The 12021-nt window shown below is 35.2% G+C and overlaps 1 long non-coding RNA gene across 1 annotated transcript; it reads left to right on the forward strand.

The window, feature by feature from the left end:
- Positions 1-6878: 6878 nt before the first annotated feature.
- On the forward strand, positions 6879-11228 carry LOC110896596. The gene is made up of 3 exons (XR_002568022.2): positions 6879-7019; positions 7638-7724; positions 11188-11228. It is a non-coding gene; the product is annotated as an uncharacterized LOC110896596 (long non-coding RNA).
- Positions 11229-12021: the final 793 nt, after the last annotated feature.

The following is a 12021-nucleotide window of genomic DNA, read 5'->3' on the forward strand; positions in this document are numbered from 1 at the left end:
GTGATGCTAATAAATGATTATAATTTATAAAAGAGTTAATTGCCCGGATGGTCCCTGTGGTTTCACGTTTTTTCACGTTTAGTCCCCACCTTTTGAAAATAACATGTATGCTCCCTATGGTTTGTCATTTTGTTACTCGGATAGTCCCCCAACATTTACTCTGGAGACTATCCGAGTAACAAAATGACAAACCATAGGGAGCATACATGCAATTTCCAAACTAACTGATATCTACTCAGGGACTATCCGAGTAACAAGATGACAAACCATAGGGAGCATACATGCTATTTTGAAAAGGTGGGGACTAAACGTGAAAAAACGTGAAACCACAGGAACCATCCGGGAAATTAACTCTTTATAAAATGTGAAAATATTTTCTTTTTCATAAAAAATTCACCCTGGATTTCAAAATATTGATTTTTATTTTTTAAAATTATTCTAAAGTAATTTAACAATAGATACTTTATATAATTTACTAAAATTCTATATCTACTACAGTGGCGGACCCAGGAATTTTTCCATAGGGGTGCGGAACATTTTTTAAAATTTTAGGCCCCTAGGTATATAAGTAAAAAAATCAGTTCGTATCGGGTCGGGTCGGGTCGGGTCATGTAAAACAAACGAACATCAAACTAAATTTATATAATCATCAAAAACATCTCAAACCTTGTTACAAACATAATTAAAACGTCGACGCCCTACGGGTTTTCATTTTTTGAAATCTATCCAAAACATCATCTAAAGCTAATTTCTTAAGCAATTATTTCTCTATATAACATAAGTTTATCACTCCATAACATAATGTTTCAATTTTAATTTTAATTTTCAACTATTCAAACCCTAAAAATATATAAACAACATAATCTCCCTAAAAATGTGTAAACAAAATAATCACCCTAAAAATCATCTAAACAACCATAAACAACGTCAAAACACACAAAATTTCAAATCTATTTAACAAATTTATTACCCTTTTTTCTCCTATAATATCAACCAAAATCATCAACTTACTCGTGTTTGGATTCCGGTTAGATTTGGTGTCAAACGATGGTGGTATGGTGGCTGATTATGGTGGTCGCCGGCTGCTGGACTGTTGTCGCTGGGTTATGTTGTTCGTTGGCAGTGCAGGGACCCAAGAGAGAGAGAGAGAGAGAGCGGGAGAGAATTCTAAAGGTTTTGGGCATTAATTATTTTATTATAGTTTGAAATATTGTTGGGTTTGGTTAATGGCCTAAGACTTAGTGGGCTAGCTAGTTAGAAATTATAAGTGGGTAAAGGTATGGGTATTTGGGTTTAGTTAGTTAGGTATTAAAAGTTATATATAATTTAGGTAGTATTTTTTTTTAATAAGAGTTCACTAAAAAATTTAAAATATAAATTGATAACACTTTTACCTAAGGGGTGCGGACGAAAAATTTCAAGGGTGCGGTCGAAAAATTCAAAGGGGTGCGGACGAAAAAATTCCAAGGGGTGCAGACGAGATTCGACGAAACTTAGCACTAATTTTTTTTCCCGGGGGTGCGCCCGCCCACCTTGGGCTGGGCTTGGGTCCGCCCCTGATCTACTCTCAAACTTTAAAATACACTATGATACGTGCAGATTTTAGAGAGAGATTAGAGAGAGATTAGAGAGAGAAACAAAGAAGAAGATTCTTTCAACTCAACTAATACAAATGACCATTTACAATTACAACCCTTATAGTTTCTAACAATTGACTCATAACCCCCTATACTATTTAACACGTAACAATACTTCCCCCATAAAAGATTCTTGACCCCAAGAATCAATATAATAGAAAAAAATAGAGATCCACTTTGCAGCTCCAACTTGAACATGCGGGTTTCGCCTTTCGACTCATCCTTGGTTTCTTTGGATATAGGAGTTGAAGACAAAAGCTTCCCAGTTGAAATCATAGCTTTGGAAATCCTTTTTAGCTTGACCATATTGACCCATTGACTGAAACCTCCTTCCAGCAGAAGTCAAACGTTTGCCGAGTGCCGATTTGTTGTTGCTGGTCAACGAGTTGACCAATGAAGGGAGATCGTTAACCAAAGCTTTTGAAGTCATTCCCAACTCTTGTCCACACCGCTCCATCACTGGTCCATTTGAGAGATCAAAAGCAGCATCATTCAAATCTAGACGAAGATCACGAGGGAGCTGTGAAAAGTAATCTGATGGAAGATTGAAGCTATCAGCGAGTTCTTGAAGAAGGAATTTCGGGTCGAGGGATTTGGGAGAATCGGATGATTCGGTAAGGACGTTTGTTAAAAAGGGTTTGAGAGTGAGAGATTGCTTGTTGGGGTTATAACCAGAGGGAATTCTGTGAAGATTTCGAAGAATGGAAGAGGAAGAGTGTGGTAGTGGTGGTGGTTGCAGTGGTGGTCGGAAATACTTCTCTGTTACCCTTTATATTTCCAAACGAGCAACATGTATACCTTCCTTCTTAAACAACACCCATTAAACATTCTAATGAAAATAAATTGCTTAAATTTCCAATTATGCCATCTATGCCTTTTTCCAACAACTTGAAGAATTCAAGTTCCTCAAATTTACAACAGCTTCCTTTCTTTGGATTCCTTACAAACTGAATACTCATCATCATTGTTATCATCATGCTCATCGACCTTGTGAACATCATATTCATCTTCATTCTCAACATCATCACCATCATCTTCATCATGAACAACAACCTGCATTTTTCTTGTTTTTTAGGCTTGCTTCCCTTAACTTTTTTGATTGTTTTCCTTTTTACTTCATTGCCAACAAGGCGTTTTGCCATTGCACTCTCAAATAAGTCAAGAGTATCTGTTGTAACTCACTCAATTGGGTATCCTTCTTTTCGGTCCAATTTTTTCCTATTGCAAGCATCGTTCACCAAGGCAAGCTGTAACAAATTAGATTTTTCAAATGACAAATATTTTTTGGCGTTTTAATGACACACAAATGAATAGTGAAATTTTATTCTTACCGCAAGTATGATCAGTGGCCCTGTGTAATGCTTTTTGGGAGCCCATGCGGTTTTGGCGTGTTGCAAGCATTGGATGATATAACTACACCAGTTCATTTGGTTTATTTGAACGTTTGGTGTAACGTTGTGCAAGAATTGTTTGTTGACGACTGCATTGTCAGTTGCATCCCCCATTATAGTGAAGAATGCTACAAGGAAATTTAGGCAGAAGTTCTCCCAAAGCCATGCATCATAGGCAAAACGTTTTCAAAGTATATCTTCACACTTGGTTTGTTAACGCAGCCCAACCCTTGGAACCGTGCTTTCCACTCAGGCACCATCTGGTCTTTAGTTGTTGGTCTTTTTTTCATGTTCACGGGCACCCTTCCATTTGGTATACCCGTTAAAGAGTTTATCAATTCTTCATTCATATGTATGGTATGGTTGCCAACGTTTAGGGTGTTTGTCTTTTCATTGTAATTTTCAACCAACCAGTACGTAAGCATTGTTGGTACGGTGTCTATTTTCAACCTTAGTGTAGCACCAAACCCCATTTGGTGTACTGTCTGTCTTCAATTTTTGTTTAGATTCATAAACCAAGCAATCAAGTTTGTAGGTTTTACTCTTGACAAGATCCTAGCCCCACTGAACTCATGATATGGTTCTTCCTCAACCTCAACATTCTGACTTAATGCCTTCCTCTTATTGGCGTTTTGGGCCTTTCCAGTATGGACATTTATTTTCAATCTTAACCTCTCTTCGCCTATAAAAATGATTTCATGGCATTTTATTTATGGCGTTTTAATAGTATAATTTAACATAACTATGATACATTTATGGCGTTTTATAAATCAATAAGAGATGATAGATTTATGGCGTTTATAACAGAAACCATACATTTTTTGGCGTTTAGTAACAAAGTTATGACAGGATACATGTTTGTGGCGTTTAGTAACACATGAGTGATATGTAAAATTTCCTTCTCATACATTGTTAAACAAACGATACAAATTTTGGCGTTTTGGCAACAAGGTATCAAAGTGTATTTTTACATCATGAAAAGTAACATTGTGTACCATGTCCTCTTGTTGTCTTCTTTCGTTGCTCATTCGTTTTTTTGGCATTTTGGAGCAGATGACCCTTCCCCTTCCACACTTGTAGAAACTGCAAATTTTTGTTAAAATTAGAACGCCAAAAGCATCATAAACTAGCACAATGTAAATCGAAGTTAACTCACTATGTTTTTTTCCTCTGGATCTGGTTTGATCTTTCGACGCCATAGTTTTTGTTGTTTCGCGTTTTCTAGGGTTTTCGCGTTTTACGTTGGTTTTGGGGAGGTTTCTCTGGGAAGTATATATGTTTCGGTCACGCTTTGATGTGTTCTGTATATGAACATTTACCTTTTTACCCTTATGGAAGCGCGCCACACTAATAAAAGTGATGTTATTTACGAAAACGCCACCGCGTCATGTAGTCCATAGATTGTTTTGATCTGACGGTCCATAATCGTTCTCACACTTTCACTCGTTCTCTCTAAATCCTGACCCTATATATATATATATATATATATATATATATATATATATATATGTAGGGGTAAGATCAAATAAAAAGTTTATTTTGCCTAAGTAGGATGAGAAAAAATCTTAACCATTCATTTTTCAAATCAATGGTTAAGATGAAAATGTAGGAGAAAGTAAGAGTGCAAGGGTATCTTGGGAAAATCCAATTTATGGACTTTCTCTCTCCACATGCAAGGCACATGCATATTCCAGCCCCATTTTTTAAACGTTCATAACTTTTTTATACGACATTATTTTTTCATAAAAATTTCACCATAAAATCGAGCGTTTTTTATCTTTAATTTGAGTACCATATTGCTATATAAAATATGAAGACTAAAAAAACCCACTAAAATGTGTTGTATTTCTATGTTGTATAACATTTTTTGTGCTGGATTTGTGTACTATATTTTTGTGCTAAATTTTTTGTGCTGAATTTTTTTGTCTTATTTTTTTTCTTAAATTTTTGTGCTGGATTTTTTTGTACTACATTTTTTGTTGAAATTTTTCGTGCTATATTTTTTACTAGATTTTTTGTGCTATATTTTTTTGTACTATATTTTTTTGTGCTATATTTCATGTACTAGATTTTTTTGTGCTATGTTTTTTCTGTACTACATTTTTTGTGCTATATTTTTTTGTACTAGATTTTTTGTGCTAGATTTTTTGTACTAGATTTTTTTTGTTATATTTTTAAAAAAACAAAAGGGGTGCCACATGTCATTTTCAACCCTATTTATAAGGACCAAAATGCCCTTCCTTCCTACATATTAGGAGTGCCACATGTTATCATAACAATCCTTCTTAGGCTACTTAGGCAAAATCCACTTTTTAGTGGATCCTTACCCTATATATATATATATATATATACACACACACACACACACACAGTTGAATAAAGACTCGAATAAAAGATGATCTACGGATCATCATAACCTACGGGATTATAAGTAGTGTTAAGGTCTAACGGGACCAAAAAGACCCTTGGGTCACAAATAGAAAGAAACGAACTGTTGGGATTTCACATTAAAAATGTGGAAATCTAAGGAAAAAGCCCGCAAGGCTAAGTGAAAGAACCTACGGGTCAATAATGTAAAGCGAGGAAACTGGTTGTAACCCCCCGCGTAAAAATAATAACGGAAGGTAAAGTTAGTATAAAAGCGATGGGTTTCGCTAAGTTAATCGAATGGGTTAAAATGAAGAGATCATGAAAAGTCTGGTTGACAAAGGTGAAGGATTCACTAAAACATTTAAACGGGCAAAATGACAAAAGAATTCACAATTATTTAAATTGTGTTACTTCACAAAAAGGCCAAAGTCATTACCGAAATGACAATGGAAGGGGATAAATCCTTGGACGTAAATTCCTTGATGTGAGAAATTGACATGAGTTAAAGAGAAAATGTTAAACTAAAATTCAGTTTTAGTGAGAAATAACGTTTTAACAAATATAAATATTATGAGAGGAATTGGAAAACGGAAAACACTAAAAGAATGGGTGCAAGACGAAACATTCGAAAAGAAGATTTTCGATAATGAAAATTTTATATAAACTTAAACATGACGTGATACGATCACGGTCAAGAAAAGTAATATGAAATATAACCACGTTATAGTGTGAACTATGAAATGGGGATAATAAAAGTTTGTAAGCCTTGAGAAGGCAAAGTGGATATACCCGAGTGATGGGGTATAAGGTAACCGGTGACTAATAAGTCTAACCGCCAGGATAAGTAATCAATAAAGATAAAGGATATGAGCTGAAGGTAACGGCCCACAAGGCCTTACACATAAAAGGCGCATACGCTTAGAAACCAAAAAGACATTACCATACTTTCCTAGTAAGATTAGTAAATGCGAGCAATGCTCAAGTAAATTACCAAAATCAGGTTCATTAAGTTTAACCCAATGAAATACGTGATAAAGGTTTCGAGTATGAAACCTCTTTAAGGGGAGGGGGGGTAGACTTGCAACATCCCAAAAACGGGTTTGTTAATTATATTAAAGTAACCGAAAATAAACGGGTAAAATACCATAAGTGGTAAAAGTAAACCCGATGAATATTAGAATTTAAATAAATAAACCTAATATTGAATAAAAAGAGAATAAAAGCTTTTGAGGAAACAAAGCTTATAAGAAGCCCGAGTTAACGGGACTCAAAATAAAACGGGTTATAACTTCCGAAACCCAGTAAGTTAACTAGGAATAATTAACCTAGTTAATAATGTTTAGAAAAACAATAAAGGAACATGGACAAGTAAACCTTTTTATAAAAAGGTTAGAACTATAGGGACTAAAAGGGTTAAGCGTGGAAAGAGTTTTGATTAAAACAAAAATTAAAAACCAAAACATACACAAAGTGTGTTCTGGTCGACGATTCCACAGAGCCAAGATAGGGTTCTTCTTTTTAACCCTAAATCACCAAAAATTAACCAAATTCATGGGACAAATCAAGTCTAAATGGAAAATCAAGCTGAAATTAGTGATCACCCAAGTGAAGGGATCACAAGGTATGTCAAATTTCATCATATGATTTCATCTCGAATTCTTGGTGATCAGTTGAAAACGAAATTATTGCTAGAATATTGAATATATGAATGATGCTATGTTGAATCCGTGTTTAGGAACAAACCATAGTTGAGAAACTTGATGAATTGGTGATATAAATTATGAAATTTATAATCATCCACATAGGTGCTAAATGGGTTTTGTAAGAGGATGATGAACACTAGAATTATAGTCATTTAGTGTTATTTGATTTTCATGAAGCAAGTCTAGGTGTTATTATGCATACTAGACATATGAACTTGTGAATGATGTTTAATAATGGTTAAATAACTAATCAAGAACTTGAATTTAGATGTATAAAAATTATGCCCACAAGGTGTTTGTTAAAATGCCTAAATGAATGTATATATAATGAAATTAAGAAAGAAACACGTAATTGGCTAACTTGACTAATTACGTGTGATGTGAGATAATACGAATTCGAAACGCAATGTCGATTGAACTTTGGAAAGTTAAACTAACCATTGACGAAGTCGAATAGTAGTTTCAACATAGAGAATAGGTAAGGTGGAATAGTTGTGATTGTTAACGACTAACCACCTTGTAAATGATGACAATAGTTTGACGCTTAACGAGCTAGGTGGAGGCTTGGGAAAGAAGCGGGTTAAACAAATTAAGTAGGAAGAAAAGCGTGAATTGGATGCAAGGTAAGTAAAACTTACACACCTTCGTAGTATACATATCTATTTTATAAGTTATAAACACAACAACGGATTGTATCCGAAATGTGAGTTCCGACACGAAATGATATGATATGAGTCGGAACGAATAAAATGATGAAAACCATGTTAATGGTAAAAAGGGAGTCGAAATAGTAAATTAGTCCCAAGATGACATATATAAAAGAGTTTTTGGAATGACTACTTTATAAGGTAAGCCTAATAGAACAAATTAAGGGTTAAATAATAAATGATAAATATATACCATTCCAACATAAGCGTAAATTTGTTTGGTCGTTTAGACCAAACGGTTCAAATGTTGATTTCAACACCATTTGAAAAATAACGACTAACAAGTATTTGTCGAGTACAATGCTCACAGGGTAAATCGACTTATGGAAAATTTCATTGCTACGAATTATCAAATCATTAAAGCAAGGTATTAAAACGGGTAAATACTTTGACCGAGCCAGGTATGAATAAACAAGTTTTTAGTTAAACAAATGATTCTTGGTCAAATAATTAGCGAAAGCCCTTTGTCGTAAAATGAGGGACTAAAGTTGACGAAAATGCCCTTGAAGGGTAAATTGGGCAAACGACCCATAAGGGTTGTTTAGTGTGACATATGTGCCTCTTCGACCATTAAACAAATACCAAATCAATGAGAAATAGTGTTTCATACTTGGGATTTCTATAATTATGTGTATCATTTGAACATATCAATTCTCGTTCGATTTCGAGCTCTAAATCGCTTTCTGGAAAGTTATACGCGAACTGATGCGTAAACGTAATCAGTTTAACGCGACAAACACTCCGGAATAGTGACATGGGCTTAACATACCTTAAATAACCTTTACATAACTTAGAAATAAGTTTTGGAGGGTTTGGTGTGTCGAAATCAAGTTTATTCGCTTATAGGGACTAATTTCGACAAACTGCGAAAGTATACCGATTCGTACCGTAACGAACATTCTGGAACATGATCATAAGTTAAACATGCCCTAAATATCCTTTACATAGCTTAGAAATAGGCTTTGAGGTGTTTGGTGCGCAAAAATAAACTTATTTGATCAACAGGGACTAAAAGCGTCAAAACGTGCATAAGTTTGCATTTTCGCGCATATCTTAAGTTCTGAATGTATCCGGACATTCAAAAATTTATGTAATCATTAAAATACTTTATTTTAGTGATTGGCATGACAAAATTCCATTCGTCGCGTAATTTGGATCGTTTTCCGCGTCCGTTCGTGTTACGTCGTAATTAACCGAACAACGCAACCGTACGACCAAACGAACCGACATCCGAGATTTTTTGAGCATAAGTTAAGTTCCCTATACTTTAACTTCATTTTAGAGCCTTGAAATGGGGTTAACGGGGTTTAAACGTGTCAAAAATGCATCGAAAATCAAGTTTCTAGGCAGCAAGGACCAAAAGTGACAATCTGCCAAAGATGCCAGGCGGGGCGCGTAAGCCTAGCCCTAATATTACGCAGGGCGCGACAGACTTACAGTACAGAAACATTGAATCTGGACTTTGAGCTGGTTTTGATGATTTTTAACCCCTGATTTGGGATACCATCTGCTTGTTTTTTATGGTACTTCATGTCCCCTTGTATTGTTAAGCCATGTGCCCACATGGAGGGTCAAGATTGAAACACGAAATGCGAGAAACAATCCTAACGGTTCTCCGAAAACTATATAAACCCAAGCTCTCATTCCATTTTCTACACACTTGATCTGAATAACTCTTAGTTGAAGTTCTAAAACTTCATACCTGAGTGTTTTGGATCAAGATCTCCCTAGCTTGGACCCTTTGTAAGTTTCTTTCGTGCTTTTATTGCTTTTCAAGCATGAAAGTCAAACAATGTTTGACTTTCTGCTTTGACCAGTCTTTGGTCAACACAAAGTTCGTTTGAACTTTGCAACGTGAGCTTAATCACGATGGTTATAGTCCCGTGTGACTATACCTACTGATTACCACGTTGATTAGGCGTAGTGACGAGTCATAGTTTTGGTCAAAATACATGCCTATGCGTATTTTGCAACCAAACTATTCTTGGGTATCAAAACCGTTTGTTTTGATATCAAACTTGTTTTCTAACTTCGTTAAACATGTTTTAACTTGTTTAACTCGTCATTTTTAGTTTAGTGCTTATATAGGGTCGTAAGATAAGCGGTCTAAACAACCGCTTAGACTTTCGAACCCGACCAGTTTGGTGGTTCATTAGGATCCGACCAAACATATTTTGTGACCATAGTTGTATGATAGTTAATTCATATGCCTTAGGAAAATGACCAAAATGCCCTTAGGATAGGTTTCGATTTAGTTTGTAGGCTTGTTAAACCATATCATATGAGTTCCAATACTCATTTGGTTTACAAGACCTCATTCTATCCGATCTTCCGATTTAGGTCCGGTTTATTTACGTAGTTACTTATATTAGGTGCCGATTGATTTCCGTGATCCCTCTAGCTTTGCTTGGTTGTTATTCAAGACTTCTAAGCATTCTCATGTGAGTACATAGTTCCCCTATTTTACTGTTTTCGATTGTTTTGGGGTGATTCATATGTGTTAAATGATTTTGATGTTTTTAACGATGGTTTCGAAAATGATTAAAATGGTTTATATTAAATTAATATCGATTTCGATAACGTGAATAAACTTTTTGGGCATAATTACATAACGAATAACATTCATTAGTTTTGGCCGAAACGACCAGTATTAGGTTCTGGTACCATAGGATCTGACAAATCCCGTTATCAGACTGCACCCATGGTTATGTGTGGGTTAGGTGGGTAACGACTGAATCTGTAATTGTTAACTTACCCTTTTGTGGTTTGTTAATGCGAGATTGGCGATAGTCGAGTTTCGAAGCTTTGGATGTTATTAGAGAGACGACCAAAAGTAGTTTTCACAATTAAAACGAGAATGATTTAAACGATTGAAGCGATTTTAACGAGTTAAACGATTTGGGTAAACGATTGGTTTTTGGGTTGTGATTAGATAATGGGACGGGGGTGATATGATAAAAGCATGGTAGATACGCCGCTGGTACTTCTTATATATAAGTGCTTTTATCATATTACATTCCGTGGCATTATTTAGTTCACTTGGGCAAACGATTTTGAAATGATGTCACATAACGAGTTTTCTACATAATATAAACCATACAAGTTTTGTTAACGAGATGATTTACGGTCTGGGTTTTCTTGAATAAATGTTTTGGGTTAAGAATCATGGCTACGAGATTTTATAAATTATAACCAACTTGATTTGAGTTGGTTAATTATGTTGCAATACTATACTTTTCAAAACAAGGTTTTTAACTTTTGACTCTTGTAGTCTAATGAGGTATTGCAACATGTAAACTAGCCATGAATCCGACAGTCTCATAAAACCTATGTTCTCACCAACATTTCTTTGCTGACTTTGTTTTTACATATGTTTCAGGTGTTGTTGAATGATGTTGATTGCTAGGATGCATGCTCACATAGGACTGGACGAGACCTTAGTGACTTAATAACAATAATAGACTATGTTTAACTTGTTTGTTTAAATTTTCAAGACAATGTAAATGGTTAATCTTTAAATAAAACGAAACTTCAAATTTACGTGTGTTATGAAACAATGATTCTGTTACAACACTTCCCGACGATTCCGCCGCGATTTGTTGTTTTACGCGGTCGTGGTTTGACAGAAAAGTTGGTAGCAGAGCTCATGGTTATAGGGAATTAGGTTATTAGTAATGCTTTGACCTAGTCTATAACCTTCCTAGGACCCTAACACAAGATTCTTGTGTTTAGATCTTAAAACAATACCGTCACTTATCCTTAGGTGACAACCACAACAAGAACACAAATTTCAAATCCGCTTTGAAAACCAATCATCTGTTCTAAGATGATTTATTATAAGGTTTTGAACCTTCAAAGTTTTCAAAATCCCGTCAAAGTTTGGGTCTTATAATGTGAACACGTGCAATCTGGAAGGGTGGACGCCTGTACTCTGAGTTTTCTGTCTAAGGCTAGAGTGTTCGTACAAATCCACATAATCGGACCAGTCACTCTTACCTGGGAACTCTTGGGGTGAGTGTCCACTTATAGGCTAAAGCATGTCTTCGTGATACATTAATATGACCCACTTACTTTGATTAGTCACCGTCTCATTTGTTTGCCTTAGGTAACAAACAAATGATCACAATTTCTATGCGTAGTCATTCTGTTTTGATTATCCGATATCATTTCACTTGTTTCCTCCCATGTCTTCCATTATCTTCATGATGCCTCT

The sequence above is a fragment of the Helianthus annuus genome, chromosome 12 (assembly GCF_002127325.2).
Source record: "Helianthus annuus cultivar XRQ/B chromosome 12, HanXRQr2.0-SUNRISE, whole genome shotgun sequence".
In the NCBI taxonomy this organism is placed as follows: domain Eukaryota; kingdom Viridiplantae; phylum Streptophyta; class Magnoliopsida; order Asterales; family Asteraceae; genus Helianthus; species Helianthus annuus.